The sequence below is a fragment of the Trachurus japonicus genome, chromosome 8, assembly GCF_045865225.1.
Source record: "Trachurus japonicus isolate A0001 chromosome 8, Traja_1.0".
In the NCBI taxonomy this organism is placed as follows: domain Eukaryota; kingdom Metazoa; phylum Chordata; class Actinopteri; order Carangiformes; family Carangidae; genus Trachurus; species Trachurus japonicus.
This window is the reverse complement of record NC_140914.1, coordinates 12,126,861-12,147,309: the sequence shown is the minus strand read 5'-3', so window position 1 is coordinate 12,147,309 and position 20,449 is coordinate 12,126,861. Positions and strand designations below refer to the sequence as shown.

Here is a 20,449-nt window from a genome sequence, read left to right as displayed (position 1 = left end):
TTCACTCATTTGTCCATGGTGTTCAGCCGTTCACACATTTCAAGTGTTTATCAGCTGGTTTTAGGCATCAATTTTATGCATTTACAGCGGGGAAAATAAGTATTGAACGAGTCAACATTTTTCTCAGAAAATATATTTCTAATTGAACTATTGACATAAAATTTTCATCAGATGTCGGCAACAACCCAAGTCATGCACACATACAAAGAAATCCAAACATTTATGTCCATAAATTAAGTAATGTGTAATAAAATGAAAGGGAATAAGTATTGAACCCATGAAGGAAAGGAGGTGCAAAAAGTTATAGAAAGCCAAGAAAGCAGCTGGAGTCTGTCAGTATTTAGAAAGTAATCCTGTCCCCTATCAGTGCAAAGTAATATCAGCTGGTTTAGTCCAGTTGACGCCTATAAAAAGGTTTCTCATCACCAACGTGTCACACAAGAGGCATCTCATAATGGGGAAAAGCAAAGAGCCTCTCCAGACCTTCAGAAACTTATGTTGCAGAACATACTGATGGCATCGGTTACAGATGTGTCTGAATGCACCGTTTTATCTGTTAGTGCCATTATCCAGAACTGAAAATAACATCACTTCACCATGAACTGGCCACGACCAGGTGCTCATCGTAAGATTTCTGACAGAATCAAAAGAATACTAAGAAGAGTCGTCCAAGAGCCAAGGACCACTGACAGAGAGCTTTAGAGAGACCTGCAATTAGCAGGTACATTTATAAAAAAAAAAATGCATTTCCACCATGGCCTCTATGCATGCTCACCATGTAAGTCTATTGACGCGTTCAGTACTTATTTTTGCTGCTGTACATGTTCTGTTCAACTGAAAATTCACACAATATCTCTAATTATTTCAGCTATTTATTCATTACTTTTGCTAAACCATTTATACAGAGTTCCCACACACTCTAAACTGAAATGAAATAAATTAATCTGTGATTTCTATTTGTAACTACACACCTATCATCACAAAGTCTATTGTGTTATAGGTTTTTCTATTTTGGTGGTTAGCATTTTTACCAATGAGAAATATTAGCTGCAATAATAATAATAAAAAAAAACCTTATTGATATTAGTTGCTAAATAAGTTAGTCTTGTTTTTGTTCATATGTTTGTTTACAACTAACTTGCCCTTGTAGAAATAATGCTACGATTCAGTGTTCTTCATTTATGAACACACACATGTAGGAGTGTGTATACAGGTATCAGTGTATTACAGTCGACTATTACAGCTGTTTATTTAATTGCTTCATCCCCTCTCACTCCCTGAGGGTGGATTAATAAGTAAATACAGCTGCTGTACAATAAACCTGGGTACATGTGAACGTTGGATATTGCACAGTTGGAGACATTGGATGCTATAGTGATTAGAATAAATGAAACTTAGACATCATTATTCAGTGTGCCGTTCATAGATTAATTACACCTTCAGCTAGCTTTTCGAAGCCCACCGGATGAGTGATTGTTGTCGGGACCGTGCCACAATCCTGACACATTACCGCCCAGGTTGGACAGTCAAGACACTGATACTAATCTATAATCCATCTGAGGTGCAATTTTCAGCATTAGTGCTATTTTCCAGGAGGATAAAGGTGATGTAAAACACATAAATCAATCCTGAAAGTTGAGGTCACTCCCTTAACTAAAAATAAACACAGTAGGTTAAAATGGTAACTTGAAAAAACACAATATAATAATATTTTAAAGTCATGTCAGATAAGCAGGGTGAACTAACACCATTAAAGGCTATTAAACACATTTTTGCAAATAGTATTGTGACAAAACAATGCTGTGACAGGTTTCTCAGTCATGCACAGTAGCGTGCTTTCTCACCTGCTGAAATCTTGTTATCTTTCAGACCAAAGAGAACTTCTTAAGAAAGTCATTATACAAGATTAAATGTGCCATAGGAAGCTTATGTACCTGAGACAGTTTCCACATTAGCTTTAGCTTCCTGTAAAGTTTATCCAATGCAAGAAAGTGAACAATTGATAGTCAGAGATAATTATACAGGCTCATTAGATGTCTCTAAGGACACATTTGCCACCATGTTTTGTTGTCATATAATTAATGTTATTGGTATCTTTTACAAATTTCCAGCCTCAAGAACAAAACATGTTAAATGATGAAAGTAAAAGAAAGAAAGGATAAAAGAATTGAAAAGGTCAGCAGTAAAAAGACATTTTAAAATGAAGGCCAGCGTTTGACAAGAGGAAACATAAAAGCAGATGGCCATGGGATCCTTCTTTAAAGGTGAACGGCCTCTGCTTTTAATCCTATTCTGAAGACGATAAACCCAAGCCTCAATTATCTCCTCTTTTCTAACTCGAGAACATGCCTGACTAAAGTCTGTGTTTTCAAAACAACTGACGCATTAAACATGCGGATCATTGTGTTGTGTTATTGCTTCACTTTGACTAGCTAAATCCCAATAAACACAAGAGGCTTTGTCTTCTGCGCTCCGACTGAATGAATGACATGTAATAAGAGGGAAGAATTGAGGTGTCATGATTGGAGAAAAGTCTCCTGTCATGCAGAGAAAGGTGCTGCAGCGTTTTGTCAGCGATGTGGAAAAAAATCATTAAGGACTCTGTAATGAATGGCTGACAGCTGTCTGTCAAAACCCATGTAGCCCTGTTTTAACTTCCATTCATTTTCTCCACGATTGCCTTCCTCACTGCAAAGTCACAGCCCGCGTGTCTCCGCACGTCTTCATTATCAGAATATGGGACTTCATTAAATTAATGGAGATGACAGCATAAGACCCTGGTCCTGTGATGACTTGCTTCAATCACTGGAATGTCATTGTAGCTCATTTTACAATGTTGTAGAAAGACTCAATTAAATTAGAATTATTCTTTGTGAATGAATTTGTCCAAAACATAAATAACATCATTGTGTGGGATGACAAGATACTTTGCATTGCTTTTCTGTATTTTGTTACTTTCATGAAAAGTGCAAGGTCACCACTTGGCCACTTCTACAAATTGGATATTAATAAGGTTAGAATAAAAACAGATCTATTTGGGAAAACAGGATTGATATGCAATTATAATTTAATTTCTTTTACATGCAGTTGTTTGGTCTGTGAGACGCCAAACCTTTTTGAAGCGCAGCCAGTGAAGGGTTTATAATGGACTCATCTAAACTTTTTTCAGGGGTTTAAGTGCTTTGTTTTGCAAATAAGACGGAAGTTTTAACACTGACTGACAGAATATGACTCGATCGTGCACACACAATGATTGCTGAAGGAATGTTTTGGTCGGATTTGAATCCTATTTATCGGTGTCAGGGAAAAAGCCTTTCATCTTAAACTAGCCATAATTCTGATAGATGTAGGTCTCTTAAGAAAAGTAATGGACTGAAAGAGCATCAAGTGAGTAAAGTGATTTTCTAAAAATTAAAGTACATTAGCACTGATGACAGCCTGGTCAAGGCAAGTGGATGAGGTCGATTCTAGGAAATGCACCAGTATGTATCTACCACAGAACCACTGAGGGGGCAGTCCTGGATGTCGGTTTCATCCTGATTGAACGCTGTAGTTCCCAGTAATAATGTAATCGCATGAATCAAGACCTGTAAACCAGCCATCTAGTCTTTTAAATATGGATTGTGCTGCGATGGAGGGCCGTGGTATGTTGCATCGATCTTGTCTAAAATAGCACAGTGGTTAAAAAGAAGACAGGGGTGTTATATGTAGCCACTATGTATTAGCAGCATGACATCTAAAGTCATCAATGTAACTACATAAACCAAGGCTATATATACAGGGAGTTGTTTTCCCATCCTGAAGGCATTGATCACATCATAATATGCACTGGCTCGTGCACCGCTGCAGCCAACGTGCACATGAAGGCGGAGCAGGTCAGAGCCATATTGATGCATTGAGCAAGCAATGAGGAAGGGTTAAATTCCTTTGATGAGGAGGGAACCCAATAATCGGCAGCCATACGGATGTTTTATAATCACTTTATGTGACCAATTTAAGGCTCCCTCGGGATCCATGTCTCTCACAGGCTAATCCATGATGCTCTTTACGGTAATCCATTCAAATAACTCTTCTCTAGTGCCATCAATTAGGAATCCAGGTTGATGGAGGACCTGGCACTACAGTACATAGCTTGATAGAGCTAAAGCTTAAAGCTGGCGTGACCTGGACAGAAGGATGATCATTACTCTGGTCAATGACCTAACAATATTCGATGTCTAATGCCAACTCATGCACATCTTTTATGTATATTATGTGTATAAATCTGGACAACCACAAAACAAATCAAAATTGTACAACCAGAGACACACAGCATGCATGGTAGTCCCCAATGTAGCCAGGATTTTCACATTTCCTGTTGAGCAACATTGCACATCCTGTACAGATCAGTAAAGGAACATATCTCTGCAGGGAAAGTAGGAAATATAGGTCCCCTAAAACGATATTGCTCTGGACACTCTCTTTTAAAATAAAATAATTAAACTGGGAGTTTTGTGGTCCCTCTCCAGCTCTGGACCCACAGACTTCAACCTCAGTTGCAACAGCATTACATCTTCACTTCTAATGGCAGTGGTTAGACCCGAGCTGCACTAAGCTTTAATGGATTGCCAAACTTGCTTTAGGATGACAGTTAATAGTATCTATTTGTTGGCTGCTTGTGCTTTTCTGTGCATAATATGGTTTCATATGGAAACTGCAAGAATTGGTAAAGCAGGCGTTTTCCTGGACAGTTCGGCATAAGAAAAATCCCTTTGGCTGTACTTGAAAGGCAGCGAGGATTAAATCAAAGTCATTCATCCAGCACTCAAATTCACATTTGATATATCCAACAGGGATTTGGCGTGTGAAGTCTCTCCAAACATGCCGCTCCTTATATGATTGACACAAATATATACAAAAGGGTAATATATACAAAGGCTCATTGTCTCTTAACTTCTGGTTTCCGTACAAAAGATGCAATAAATGGCTAACCCCCGCTTGGAACAAAAACACTGTAAACATGAAAGACCTAAAGTACAAACACTTTAAATTAAATATATCAGAAATACAACTGAGAGGTTTTCTTTGGTCAGTCAGTTTCCATAGGAGCTTTCTGGCAGATCACTGAGTATCTCTTCACAAGCACATTTAGATGATGACACAGGATCCACTGAATACATTACTCTATCGTGAAAGGGTTTTCAAACACATCTTAATTATTATCATTCCTCTACAGGCCCTGTTGTAATATTGTGTGTCTCATATCCACGCTAAGTCAGCCTTCAGTTAATGCTATTGACATGTTAACTGTAAAGGAGCTGTATAACCACGGTAGCAGTTAGTATATGTAGCTAAGAATACATTTGCAAAGATTACAATGTACTTTTTCCTCCTCCTTTTTGTATTGAATAAAAATGATTTAAAAGGAGGTAAACAAAGATACCAAATGCCTGACCTTATACTGCAGTTGTTTACTGTTAATCTCAACCATCTTTCATGCTGGTATTTTACAGTGTCTACCTTTAGCTACAGTTAAGATAAATGGCAAGAGGAAAGTGTTACATTTAGAAAAAGAAAAAAATCCTGCACAGTCTCTGGTGAACCACATGACACGTGCCTCGATGAAGCCGTAGGGCTCTCCCCATCTGCTGTGCTTTGCACAACCAACTAGCTGAGTAACTAGTGAGTCAGTTAAGAAGGAAATGTTGTGCAGGTTAGGAACATGTATTGCTAGAAATTGAGTCAGTGGTGATTCAAAATGTCAAGGCCACATCTCTTTTGTGAGGGGTTCTCTTAATTAGCACTAATAGTTCAGTGTGCACGCACACCCACATCCTGCCACAAATGTTCCCCATTATTATTGGCGGCGGTGAACTGTGGTGGTTTTTAATTATTTTGATAATTCAAGTTCAGCAAATGAGTAAATCTCGTCTGAGAAATGTTACATCATCAGAGGAGGAATAATAGATTTTGCAAAGTTATAATGTTATAGAAAATAAAATCATTGATCCTCTGGAAAGGTGCTTGGATGATAAAAAGAACAAAAAAAAATTACACTGACATTTTAATGTAATGCTCCTGCTAAGATTACCTATTACACTGAGACACTTCCTCCTGAAGCCTATAATAAACATGTAGCTTCTGGTGCTGCTGTACAACTATAAATGAAAAAGCAGAGGTTGGAGCAGGGAAACCTGAACACGACATAAATCCAGCGCGATATTCAGACCGCACAGCCTCAGGATGACATGTCCTTTGAGTGACTTGTCTTTGGCACTGTACTGTACTTGTCATGTTTATTGACCAGTGGATTAGCGATGGATTCTCTGTGATCCTCTTAGGGGGCGTTTGCTCATGCAGAGCTGCAGTTGACTCAAACCACGAGGTACGACTGTATACCAAATATCTGCGCTCACCTCTGTACTCTGGGTTGAAGTCCACAGTGTGAGAGAGCATCCCTGGTGTCCTCCAGCTGTGCAGATGTTCACTGATTTCTCCTCTCCAACTCTGAGGGGGGAAAGGAAAAGAAGAAAAACAAAGATGTTGATGCATTATTTCCATCAAGCTGTTTGTTTTCCAGCAGCAAACCTTCATGTGTGTGGACTTCATGTGGAGACCTAGTGTGTAGAAAGATTTTTTTATTTTTAGTCAACATGTTGTATCCAGTACACAGAGGCCAGTCTTAATGGGCCATGTAATAAAAAGCTTCTTCTTCAGAGGATAACCTTCTTTGGGCATTTCAGTCCAAAGTGAATTCAGGAGCATGAATGTTCTTTTTCATCTCTCTCTCTTTTTCTTTTTTTATACAGAATTGGAACCACCTCATTAACCTTATCTTACAAGCACAAGCTAATGAAATCCTCTGTTTCAGTTTCCGGTCTTGACAAAGTTAGTTTTACTAATTAATTAATTTTTACTCATTAATCAAACATCAATCCAACCCCCGCCCGCCTCCGCCTATCATGAGAAATGTGCTGCACACACACACCGCCCGGGGAGGGGGGAGGCTGCATGGGCACATGTTCATGCATTTTTATTGAAACTTAAAATGAGGAGATAGCAAAAGATTTGTAACAAAGAGAGATGGATGTTTTGTATTCACTACAATAAGTGAAACAGAAATGAAACATAATTTCCTCATCTTTTATCCATGCTTCACCCTTGCTTCTGTGCTTCTCTTTCCCGAGCCTTTAAAGCATGCAGCGATGCACGGCTGCAATTTTCCCCACCTACATACATATTAATGTCTGTAAAAGACAAGCGCCAGATTACTGCACAATCAGTATTCATATTACTTCTCTTGCTCTAATGAAACAATTCTGTGTTCTCATCTCCTGTGACTCAGAGTGTATGACATGCCGTATCAGATGAAAAGCACAGGCAAAAAATTCAATCTCCAACAATCAGTAATGGAAATCTGCAGAATGGGTAGATTTCCAGTAAATGAGAGGACAATAGATAATGCGATTCAATTAGCAGCTAAGGCTGCTATTTGCATGCTGGTGAAAGGGGTGATAGTTTAAGTGGCCCAAGGCAGCTGTCTTTCAGCAAAGGCCAGTGACAACACAAAAAGCAGCGGAACCAAGAGAAAAGGGGGAGTTTGGGGAGTCTTCAGCAGTTTTCTTTTAATTACTCATCATAATGACTCCATTTAGCTGTTCAATGACCCATTTTACGGCATTGAACAGGCATGGGAAGCTCTCTGTCCTTGGCAGGGTCAGTCCTGCAGCTGCCCCTGCTGCCATGCTTCAACCAAAAGGGAACTTTTTCCTTTTTTTCCCCCCACTCCCTTCTGGGTTTTAACACATACAGGTTGCTCAGTAATATCCCCTCACAGCACATTCACACATGTCCAGTATGGCCTCATCAACACAAACAAATTATGTACTGAGAATTGAAAATAATTATTCATACAGATAATGATTTCTGTTTATTTTGTTGTTGCCAGTCCTGTTTCAGTTGCTGCTTCTACAGTATATCATATCAACAGGCAGGGACTTCTTTAAAAATGTGCGTTTACCAGCCAGTAAATGCAAAGGTGATGGCTATAAAGATGGATTGTGGTTAAAACAAAAGTGCAAATAAATGTGCAATTAGACGGGGAATGCAAACGATTTTTTTATTTATTATTCTAATTATTTGAATATGTTGAAAAGCAAATGCCAAAAGTTATCTTCAGGTTAGAAAAAAAAGTTAAACTTAATTCATCTCCGAAGGGAAATTTGTTTGTCACAGCAGCAAAAAGAGAAACAGGACATTTGAGTACTAAATAAATAAATAAAAGCTATATAAAATTTTACGATATAATTGTAAAATACATAATACATGAATATACTTTAAAAAATAGTGTGCTCTCTAGATAGAATAACGGATTAAAAGTGCTTGTTGGAAGACAAACTAAGATAAAAGTAGTTTTAAAGTGCAAGGGGATAAAAGTGCTACAGCTGATTAAGACCGACAGCACCACGTTACAGACATTAGAGGCTATCTATCTAGAACTGTTAAAAGTCTAACTGCTATTGGGATAAAAGACCTTCGGAAACGCTGTGTTTTACATTGAGGGGAGAGTTTCAGTCTGTTGCTGCGGGAGCTTTTCAGAGCGCTCACCGTCACTTGCAGGGGGTTGGAGGTTCAGTCGAGTTTATTAATTCTTATGAGACATAGTGTGCTACAACTGCATACAGTATGTGAAGCTGTAGTATAGATTAAGCAAATTTCATTAGTTTTATGTGAGTTTGTAATGTTGTTTTTTCTCGTTTGCTGATGTATCATGTTTAGCATGCACATTATAATGAGATAATTTACCCATGATTTTGTCTACTTCATAATATAAGGAAGTTTTATTGTCCCCATGAGGATACAGAAACAAAGCCACAGAGGTCAAGTTTCTGCTTTGACTGCTCGCTGCATTATCCTGTAGCTAATGTTATTGATTGTGGATGCAGAGGCTGCACTTATATTCCCGGTGGCTGTACTGTACGGTAGATGAATATGGGGGGGAGGGTCCTTTAGTCCTTTATTCTTGGACACCCATCTGGCGTGTGCCCTACAGTCAAAATCAGTCACAAGCTGAAAATTACTGGCTGGACTGTCTTGTCGGTGAAATCACAGATAGAAGTCAACAGTATAAAGTGCAGCTAAGATATTAATAACGTTCTCATTTACCACATGAGGGTATGACATCTGCATGTTGGCTACAGTATGTTGTTAAGTACGTTTTACTTATTAAAATACTTTTTTTTTTTAATAAAGTCAAGTTATCATATGTAACATCTTATGTGTTTCTTGTGTTTTCTTGAGACAGTCACACGGTGAGAAGACTCACCTCATGTGTTGCTTTTCATGTGACCTGATGTACGTGTGGTTGGGTCATTTTGCAGCCTGGGGGTGGGGGGTGGGCAGCAGGGGGAGAGTGAAGGTGGTGAAGGCGAACAGACCCCATATGGTCTTGAGGAACAGGAATTTCTGGCACATGTCCAGGATGCTGACCCAGAGCAATGAAAGGTTGAGCACTGGCACCGATCTTCCTGATTCTGCTCGGCTGCTGACGCGCAGGGAAGCGCTCATGGATATGAGGACAAAAATAGCTTTGCTGTCGTCCTCGGCTTGACGCAACTGTTTAGAATTTAAAATTCTGCCAGTTTACTCTTCCCCACGTCAACTTTCTGTCAGATGACTTGCGTCACAATGTGGCAATATTTGGTTGTCGTACATGAAGGACGTTTCAGTCCATTTAATTCCATTTGGAAAAAAGAAATTGAATTTGCAAACAGTGGATGTGAGGCTTTCTGTGTGAGCTGCTTAGGTACAGTCTGTTTGCACAAAGGAGGCAGGTGAAATATGCAGGAAAAAGGTGAACCCAAGTCCAATTATGTGTGCCCTTCTCTTTGTCTTGTTAAAAAGGCAAACCGTCTTGTTGTGCTCGTTCATTAATTGAAGACATTAGTGTGCTGAAGTGCTTTTCAGAGTAAAGGCCTCTTCATTTAGGTGGTTATAAAACAAAGATATTGTAGCAGAGAGTGTGATTTTCTAAATGAATATTACATTCAAATCAAAGCTACATTCTCTCATTCCCCACAGCTATAATGTCACATATTTCACGCTCCTGCAGCATTAAGTCGGCGAATAATGAATTCAGAACAGCGTGCACATAATGTATGTACAGTATCTTATCATAGCTCTCGCTGTTAGTGGCACCAGCGAGGGCGAACAGTATTTACGGCCATCCTCAGCACCGGGCACATCAAGTTGATGCTTTATTCTTTGCCGCTTGCGGAGGGTGAAATCTTTCAGACGCTGCTAAGGAAGAGACTTCATGCGTTATATGTTTTACACTTAACAGGGCTTCAGACTGCCCCTAAAGTTTGAGACAGTACAAGTACATTTTTCATCTACTTGCACATGAGCAACCAGTAATATATAGTATTTTGAACACTGGTGAAACATGGAAGGGGCAACTCAAAGAATCTGAAATCTGTCATTACAGGTGTCAGGCCAAGAAATCCCTTTAGCCACCGTAGCGTAGCTCTGAGCAGCTTGCGGCTCTGCTCTGCCGTTCTAAAAATAGCTTGCACCGACAATTAAAGGTAACGAACCTACTCCTAAAACAATAGGGATTATGGCAATGGGCCAATATGCCAAAAATGCTGAATTATCCCTTTAAGTAGTTACTTTGAGACTCCGGATAGAGTTTGCATTTCTACCATACAATGTAAATGAAGATGGATGTAGTCAACACCGTGACACTCATAGTTCTTTGAAGAGTGGTTTTGAAGCTCAGAGTGGGCTGCTCCACTGTCGCCATCTTGGCCGAGCCCGACTCCACTTAACCACTGGTTTATCCAAAAAATTGGCAACGAGGAGGGGTGTATGTGAAAAGCTGAACAAAACATTGGGTTGAGCTTTGAAGGAAATTAAGAAAACTAAAGAATTTTAAATTTTCCTGGTTGTGGCTGATATACAGTGTTGATGATTTAAGCTCTGCCTCTAGTGGGAGTCGAGTGTTGTGTCTCTGGGTGGATCCGGTGGGCATCAGGTGTTACCAACAAGCATCAGCAATTGAGAGTGTATCGTTAATCATGCATTGACCTTGGCAGGTGGTCTCTCTGAACACTGTAGATAACTTTCTGTGGCATCCGACCGTTTGACTGTTTTTATTGGTTGCGGTAACCTGCTAGAAAAATAAAGACCCACACTCATGTCAAAATACATCATTCACTCTGATTTCTTACCTCTGTCTTTCAAGATTGTAAAATCACGCCGCATAAGCTGACAATTCACTGACAGGTTTATGTTATCCTGTAATATTACGTGTTAACCTCCACTGGCCTGTGGCCAAACAGCAGGAGTAAATCTGGGTGTGGAAATGTAATGAGGTGACAGAAGCACAGACTGTACAAGTGCTGCTACTTGCCTAGCAAACTTCACTCAGAGTAATACGTGTTGAACTAAACAATTTTTGATTTTGACAAGGTTTTTTTTTGCTCGTGAACACATCTCTGCTTATGTACTTCACTGATCAAAAGCTGTCAATCTACAGTAGGTGCACCTCACTTTGAAGTACTTAGAAATGTGGCAGCCAGAGTGGAGCAGCCTGTACAAAAGAATAATAAATCTCTGTAGCACGTACAGTCGCTAGCGACAGACTCCACAGAGTGAGCAGCACACTGGCTGAAAGTATCGCTGGTGTCTGACAGGTCTATTTTAATGCATATGGAGTGTGTGATAGGAGGTGTGTCGTCAACACTGCCGTCTGGGTCAGTTTAGTCGAGCTCGTTGACTGAACCTGCGTTGATCATAATTGCAAATAACAGAGAAGTGGGGAAAAAAAGGAACAATCAGTGCAGGAAATCACTACCTGGGGTTGTGTAGGGGCGTGATATAAACACGGGTGATTACCGCATTCGCCATGAAATAACCGAAACATGGGCTAAAGGTATTAAATTTCCGTATCGTCTGCTGCTTCTCAAGACGTGGAGCTCTTGATTTTTCATCTGAGTGACTCTGTCTCAGTTAAGCCTGGAGGTATGGAAGTAGAAAGCAACGCAGCTAGTTTCTCTCCATGGGGAATAAGACGGTATGTGCTGCCTGTTGAACCCACAAACAACAAGCCCTGAGCAAAGCAACACACACACGCACGCACGCACACACACACACACACTCAAGGATCCTTCCATTTAAGCATCATAATGTGTACATACAGTACACTCATGCAACCCATGTGCATGTGTATATGCACACAGTAAACTTTGATATTGCCTTTCTAAAAATAGAGCAGCAGTATAATACCTACTGTACCTTCAACCATTGCAAATGCTATCTACAGTAAAAAAAAAAACACACATTTGGAGGTAGAATGGGTTTTCTGATAGCTTCATGAAAACAAGATACTGGTGTGCTAGTTCTTCACTCATTCAATATTAAAGTAGCATGGCATGCTTTCTAGAGCACACATAATGATGTTGTAATGGCTCTGCAGGAAAACAGAACGTGGCTGGTTGGTTGTGGACTTTGCTGCTGAATTACAGAACCGTCGGGTTAAGCTGTGGCCGTGTGAAAAGGCTTCCCGCTAACAGATCTAAAGGGAGATGGGATTATGCAAGATGCTGCCACTTTATCATGAAAAGGCTTTAAATCTCACATGTGTAAATGAAAACTATTGAAAATCACATATCACATTGCGGTATGTTTCAACAAACGTACAAGATCCTAAAAATGATAATCATTCCTTGTGATTTTTATTTGCATGACAATAAGGCGTTGAGTAATCCTGTACTGTATGAATCCACACGCTGCTTAATTATCAGTTTATTAATTCTGCTGTTGCCTGGATGAGAAGTTTTCCTTTCCTCCCCTAAATCCTAAATTAGAACTAATTAATGGAGTGGGTTACAAAGTCTTATATTTAATTCATAAAAAAAAGCAAGGCCACCCTTTATTTATCTTCATGAAATAAAATACCTTCACCTAAGGAAGAATTGTGAATAGCCTTACATTATATAGCTGAAATACTTTTACAGGAATACATCTCTCTCTATGTTTTGCGTAACATTGAACTCTCAGTGCACAGTGGTGTTGAATGTTCAGCCTGTCAGATTTCTTCCAAGGTGAGCGCTAACAGCGAGAGACCCTGAACTTGGGAGCAACTCACTGAGGAAACATCCAGAAGACACTATATTCTTTCACGATAGCTCAATTTAATGTGATCCCTGCTGGTTTTCTGAAGGCATGTTCGGCGAGTTTATGTTTTATTTTTTATTATTTTTTTATGCACTGTACTTCTCGTCACTTTATTACATAAGACTCCTTTTATGAAGCTGGCACTTGGAAGTGATGTGCCTTGTTATTTTAGCATGCAAAAGCCGTGCACTTAACCTTTTGCCACATTGAAGGAGAGTCTTTTGTTGCAGCCCTTTCTGTGCTCTGTGAACTGGCTGGACCCTGGGGTGAAGACGCACGGAAGCTTAAGTGGCACAAACTCCTGGGCTGTTTTGTTTTGCCCAGGGAAATCATTCATTTAATGCCTGATCTTTGCTTCTTGATTTCTTCTTTGCTCTAAGGGCAGCTCTGAATAGTAATGAATAGCAACCAAATGGTAATCTGTGACTGAGAGTGGCCTTGCACACATGCATGTCACAAAGGCATTAATGTACTCCCATGTCTGTTTTTTTTTTGCTCTCCAGGATTATTCATCAGGAACATCTTGTGAGGCGTTTTATTCTCGGTCAGAGTCGGATCTCTTGAGTGACATGGTTTGTAATTTGTTATTATCTGGAATAAGTGGGGTAGAATGATAAGGATGACAAGTATAACAGGGCCACTGCATGGTTTTACTCCACTGCCTTTATTGCTTTTAGCTGATTTTCTTCGGGGCAGGACGAGCTAAAGAGGCCATTGTGAGCTGGTATTCTAGGATTGCCTGAGAGGAGCAGTGAGGAACATGTGCATGATGGGAACAGACTAATGCACAGAGGCTCTTTTCAGGAAAAGAAAGGATTCATGCTACATTGTGCACTTTCAGTACGGAGATGTAGCAAGTCTTGTAAAGCACATACAGTACTATTCCTATACTGGTCCTTTTAGCACTAAGCATGCTCAGTACAGTATAACATGTGAGAGTGGAACATGAACCGATGCCGATGTGACAATCTTTCAATGCATTAACAAAAAGACTGGTCTTTGAGTCTGTACTGTCGACACATGATGTGATGAAATGCTGATGTTACTGTGCAGTGCTTTTCTTTTAGTTTCAAATAAAGAGCCTGTCTTGAAAAGGAGTCATACAATATCTCCAGCGCTGCTGCAAGGACTCAATTAGGACCTGCAGTAGTGCAAAATCTCACCAAAAGCTCCAGCATCAATTTAATATGAGTCCTGTCATCAGTGCCATCATTAGACCTGAATTCAAACTGTGATTCTGAGGCTTGCAAAGGGAGTTTGTGAAGCATCCCACGGTTCACCCTGGGCGATTTACACTAATTGATATCAACACTTTACCCCTGAATAAAAAAAGAAACGCAGTCTTCTCCTTATTTAAACTGGTTTATTTCAGAATATTCACGGTGCATGCTCTCTATTAATGGACATTTTTAGTTTCTTTGCTTCCAGCCATACTGTACGTTTTAGATGATAATTATCAAATTGAACTTGTCAAACTCTGGTCAGTTTGCTGAGATTGACTAAATCACAGTCAGGTTGTACAGTATGAATAGCTTTAAAGGCAGGCTGGAGTGTGTAAAGGACAAAAGGTATAAGCCATCCATAAAGAGGGGCTCGCAGTTTAATTGATGGGATCAGAGGAGACTTAGAGGACTGAGAGATGTAAAAGCCTGGAGTTGCTGCTTCCCCTGTGAGCACAAGACCTCCGAGTTGTTTGCAGATGTTGTTGAGATGACAGTAGGCTGTATTCAAGTTTATTATTATATCCAAACCAGCTCAAATTGAATATTTCACAGTGACAACCTTGAGTTGCCTGTAATGTCTCAAAAAAAAAAAAAAAAAAATCCAAGCATGAGACGGAAACAACACTCCCTACATTTACTGGTAGGCGATGCATATCTGGGACATGAAAAATGGCACGAGGTAGTTTGTTGCCCTCTCACGAAGCTGTGTGTGTGTGAACGGGGGGGCGGGGGGGAGTGTGGGGGCCCATGGGGCTGCACCGTACATATGTTAACACGGAAAACCTGCGAGACCGCGAGACACGGTGTGCAGAGTGCCCTCACACTGAGAGTGCATTCAAGCAGTTTACAGGGGCATGTCCCTATAGCACTCAGCTGAACACGCAGGCCAGACGCACACTGTACACACGTCCCTCCATGTTCGTCGTTTAGGAGCGAGTGGTCAACGCATCAACGTCCTGCAACACTCGGCAGGGGGTCTCATCCATTCATATATTCAACACTGATAAATGCTGAGAATCAATTTGGCTCTACAGGAGCGATTCCCTGCGACCGTTCATTAATCCACTCATGAATATGGAATCATTCAGACCTCATTGGCTCTTCTTACAGTGATGTGAGTAGCGGAGCCTCGGGTAAAATCTCTCCTGACCACAGTGAGTGAGCCTCACTTTCCAGGTGAGAGCACTTTATCCTCCCTGCTTCCCTCTGCAGTAGGCCCACTCAATAAATCACAGTGCAGCGCTCCGCCTCTACTCGGCAGCCGCTAAGATACCAATGTCAGTGCCTGTGAGGATAAATAGTCATGACTCAGCAGAACCTTTGGCTGAGAGAGGTGTGCCTTGGCTTTCTATTACAAGACTTCGGAAACAAATTTGTGAAAATACATGAAATTTGAATTCAATATGGAGAATGACCGCAGATGGATCATTTGACCACCGATTTCGTCAGTATGAGTGATGATCGGTGTAATTTGCCTCCTTTGCCTGCACTGAATAATTAAAAAGGGAAAATGAACAGACATCATCTATAATACAAAGAGTAGAAAGTAACTTGAGATGCATGCATGTACACGTATTGTTGTCTGTGAGAGACCTGTTCAAAAAACCTGGTGTAACATTTCATGGTTCAATTTACAGTGTACTACAAGAGAGAAAAATCTTAATATAAGTGTTGCAAAGCTGTTTGTATAATATATTATATAACACAAAATAACCATAATGGCCACAATATCTCTGTTAGAAAGGACTCAAACTAATGATATTGATCAGTAGATTTTAGGTTGACAACATGAATAAGAGCAATCTGTGCACTGCAGCTATTTCCCCTCATTTTCCTCAATCAGCACTCATGGAGTGGATAGTGTAACAAGCAAAGTGTCTGCACTAAAGGCATTATTCAGTGTCTTCATTTGATGGGTGTTGCCAGAATTGATTCATTAACGGTTTGAGTGGAGCTGGAAATGCAGTTTGGGGTCTGATGAAGCCGGTATTGCCGACACTGAAGCCAAGCCTTTGGCTCAAGTCTTTCTCCCTTCAGAAAAACCAATAGCACCAATTACAGAATAACAACATAGAGAGCAAATGTGATAAATAGCCAAAGTCTCACTTTCCTAAATGATGTAGCATCATTTCTACCAGATTCAGACAGAAAGAAATGTGTAACAGTCCATATTTTGCATTGTAATTGGGACTTTTACAGTAATTAAATGGCTATTTTAACATTTCAGTGAAATACTGTTATTTTCCAAAGGCTTTCTGCATTGCCTTTCATAATAAGTGAATGGAAAAGTCTTGTAGGTCTACAATACTGCAGAGACTATAATATATCATTATACTGAACACAGTGTGTCTGCATAAAGAAAGTGCAAACTGTACAGTAATAAAATAAAAATACTGCCGGCTTAAATAACCTCCAGTATTTGAGTCATCCAAGGATCGAAGTTGTTATTAAACTCTGAGCAGCAGCCAACTCTGTGTCCAGAATTATTCACTCAATTATTCAAAAATAATTTACTTGAATACCAAAACATCTTTTATAAGTGCTGATTTTAGCACATCCTTTTATACACTTTGTACTCACCCTGTATTGTTGTGCAATTAAATGTGGCCTGTTTTCTTTTTTATAGGTTGTCATTAAGTTCTTTTAATCAATATAGTTGTAATAGTTTTTCGAGTCCAAGTTGGCTACAGTGAGCTAACACCAGTGTAAAATTAAGTCTTATCAAGTTGGATTTCAACCCATTCCTTTTAACAACACACATTTTAATTGTTCTACAGTTAATTAAGTGAGCCCTCCGGTGATTGGCTCAAGTGCAATAGTACCGTCATGTCTGTAATATAGATTAAATAAAAAATAATCGACTTATAGCATGAGTTAATATGGATGATAAAGACCTAAATAAATGTCCATCTTCATTTTTATTGATGACACTCTAATTTGTACTTCAGTTAAAGATTTCAAGCTATTTTAATTTTAGCTGTATAGATCTGCAAACTTTACGTCAGTTCGATTTTGTGCTGAAAACTGATGTAACTAAACTCTTGATGTTTTCTAATTCTGGAAACAGGTCACTAACTCTTCAGTCTATTTCCAGGATAAAGTGATTGCATTTTTTCCACAGCACAAATATCTGGTTTGTCCTTTGAACTGCATTCAGCAGCTCATCAAAAAATAAAAACTGCTGTTGGATTTTCTTTTTCTTTTTTTTTTTTTTTACACAAATTGAGATTTGCCACTCTGTTACAATAGTATTACATCAGTACTTATGTAAACACCACACCTTTTTTCCATCATAAGTATTTTTCATACATCAATTTGCCTTCCTGTGCTTTTACAGTTACGTTAATTACACCCTACTATACAGTATTCAGGTTAAATAAAACGAATGAGTCATAGCAAAATTATCACTCCAGTATAGATTACTATTACATTTTCAGGGAGTCATTGGTGATTGATTGATGGTGTTTATAAGTGGAGGTGTTGGTAATGTGCCACTGCATTAGCATGCAGCGGTAACATTACTGTGACACATAAAGGTGACATGCTGTGCACTATGATGGATTACCTATCTGGCATAACATGAACACAAACAAAGACAAATTCAACTGGGGCGCTGTGACAAGATGATGAAAATCACTGAATTTAAAGGAGTAGGTGTGACAGCATACTGTACACTTCCTGCCTCAAGGTGTAAAAGTTGAATGTAGGCTGCGTGTTGATATAGAAAACACCAACTGAAAAAAAAAAGATCATATTTAATTAAAGATGAAAGCCAAAATCACTGCATACCAAATGCAGTGTACATAGCATTTATTTCATTCCTACATTGCACTTTCTGTGCACTCCTCCTTAGTTATTTAAGAGTCCACATACACAGTGTGGCTACTGTCTCATCGCTCAGCTTTCCCCTGCTCCCCTCCTTCTCTCATCTCTTCCTTCTTGTTTTCCCTCATGAGAGTTTATTATCTAATAGGACCTGAGTGGTAGTGAGAAAAGGGGAAGCAGAAGAGAGATATTTCGTTGCATACCTTGACCTTGGGCACCTTATGAAATTATGTTAGGAAGTTTAATTTAGTCCCAGTGGGTGGTTTTTACAGTGCAGATTTATGTAGCATCGTAGTGAATGCAGCAGACTGACTCGTTAAAGAAATTTGCTTCTGTCACAGTAATGTAAATAAACTGCTGTTTAGACTGTCAGCACAGTTACATGAGTAAGGTTCCTGTTCACCAGCAATTTGATTTTCTTTCTTGTTCCATATCTACCATTCGCAGCGCACTAATCACACAAGTTCACTTCGATTAATAAAAACATGTCACATCGAGCAGCTTGGACTCCAGGCTGCTTTAATGCAACTAGGTTTGCCATAATCCACTATAACTGCGCCAAGGAGATGAGTGCTTCAGATACCTTGGCTAATGTCTCATTGGAAAACATCATGTGCTTCTTTTCCTGGTTGTTATCTCTGGGTTAAGTTGTGGTATCGTCTCTTATCACGTGCGACATCTGTGCAGCACAGTTCATCGTGTGTCGCGTTTGTCATTTAAGATCCTTCACGCTCTCTGTGCTGCACAGATCTTTCGTATTGTTGCATGCTACAGTTCCAGGATTGAGCGTATACTGTGGAGCTGCTACTTCAGTTGTGGTATTTTCAGTTTTCCACTCGCTTGATTACTCTCTGTGAGCCCTCTTGTTGCATAGAGCAAGCCAGGCAATCCAACAACCACATCTCAAACCGTCTGGGGGTAAAGTTTGATCAAATCAGTCAACTCAATCAGACTGCAGACTCGCATAAAGTTTCTCATTTAAATTTAATTGACATGCGTCATCTTTTCCCCCCCTTCCTTCCACTTCACTATCATTTCTCCGTCTCTCTTCAGCTGAGACATGTTTTACTTGACCTACGGTGGCAGGATTCTTCTTTTCCCACATTTCTTCCATTTTCTTCCTGCCAGCCGGTACCTGCCGTTGTGCTGGATTTTTGGTGCTATTTCCAACATCTGCTTGTGCTGGCTGTGTTCCTGGGCTTTGCCTTTCTCTTTCTCTCTCTCTCTCTCTGCCTCCAGAACTCCCCTGCGTTGGTCACTGATGAGAAACGTCTTGTCTACTGAATGCATGTTTCTCCTCCGCTTGATTTTCTGGATTGTGGCGTCTCACTGTATTTTTGCTGTGTCATTTGTGAGCTGTTGCTCTGTGTGTCATGAGCTACATTTCGGCTATACTGTCTTGCCTTAAATGATCAAGATAAGCTCTTCCTGTAGTAGCAGTAGTAATATTTAGTTACAGAAATGGTATAAGACAAACTGACAACATAACTTGCAGTTCAGTACAATAATACTGTATATTCTATTTGCTACAACTTTCATTCCCTCCATTTATCTTCTTCTACACGGTTCAGAGGCTTTAGGTAATAAACTATCTTTCTGGTGGTGCTTAATGCCTCCTACAAAAGTCCCTGGCACAGCTAACATGACAACATAATAATATCATACAAAATGAATGAGTTACCAAGCTAAATACAGGGGGAGAGCCAATGGAAACGTTCAGTGATGAGGTCATATATCACAATGCTAAATACTGCAGTAACAGTACTCTCTCATTTGTTTTTTTGGCAAAAGATCAAAACCAAGAAGGTGTGTGGCCTGCTGCGCGGTGCATTACTGTGGAAATGGGAAAACGTAAGTGGTTGGAGAGCTTTTATTTCAAAGAGCAGCCACCTTAAGAATAAAACAAGAAAATTCAGTTGGGAAAAAAAAAGAAACTTATTGAATGCAGAAAAGCAAAATGCATATTACAGTATGGCCAGATCTGGAAGGAATATAAAGTAAATATATCCAGTTGGTCTTAATGGAAAGCTGCCTTTAATCAGTTTTCTATAAAGGTTGCCAAACTAGTAATTCATCTTTCTGCTTTAACTTTTTATGTTGTGTGTGTGTATCCAGAAATTTGTCTGCAGATTTATGTACTTCACTGTCAAGCAGCAAAACCCAAGTGTTAAAGAGAGAATGAACCTTTTTTCTGTCACCTCTCTTTATCTGATTGGTCGGTGCTGTTACTCTGGTGGCCTGTT

The 20,449-nt window shown here is 39.7% G+C and overlaps 1 protein-coding gene across 1 annotated transcript in view; it reads right to left on the bottom strand.

Moving 5' to 3' along the window:
• Nucleotides 1–20,449, bottom strand: part of elfn1a (extracellular leucine-rich repeat and fibronectin type III domain containing 1a) — a 71,798-nt gene that overhangs the window by 18,294 nt on the left and 33,055 nt on the right. The window contains exon 2 of the mRNA XM_085783852.1: nt 6,396–6,486. The gene's annotated coding sequence lies outside the window, so the exon portion shown is untranslated. The remainder of the gene's footprint in view (nt 1–6,395; nt 6,487–20,449) is intronic.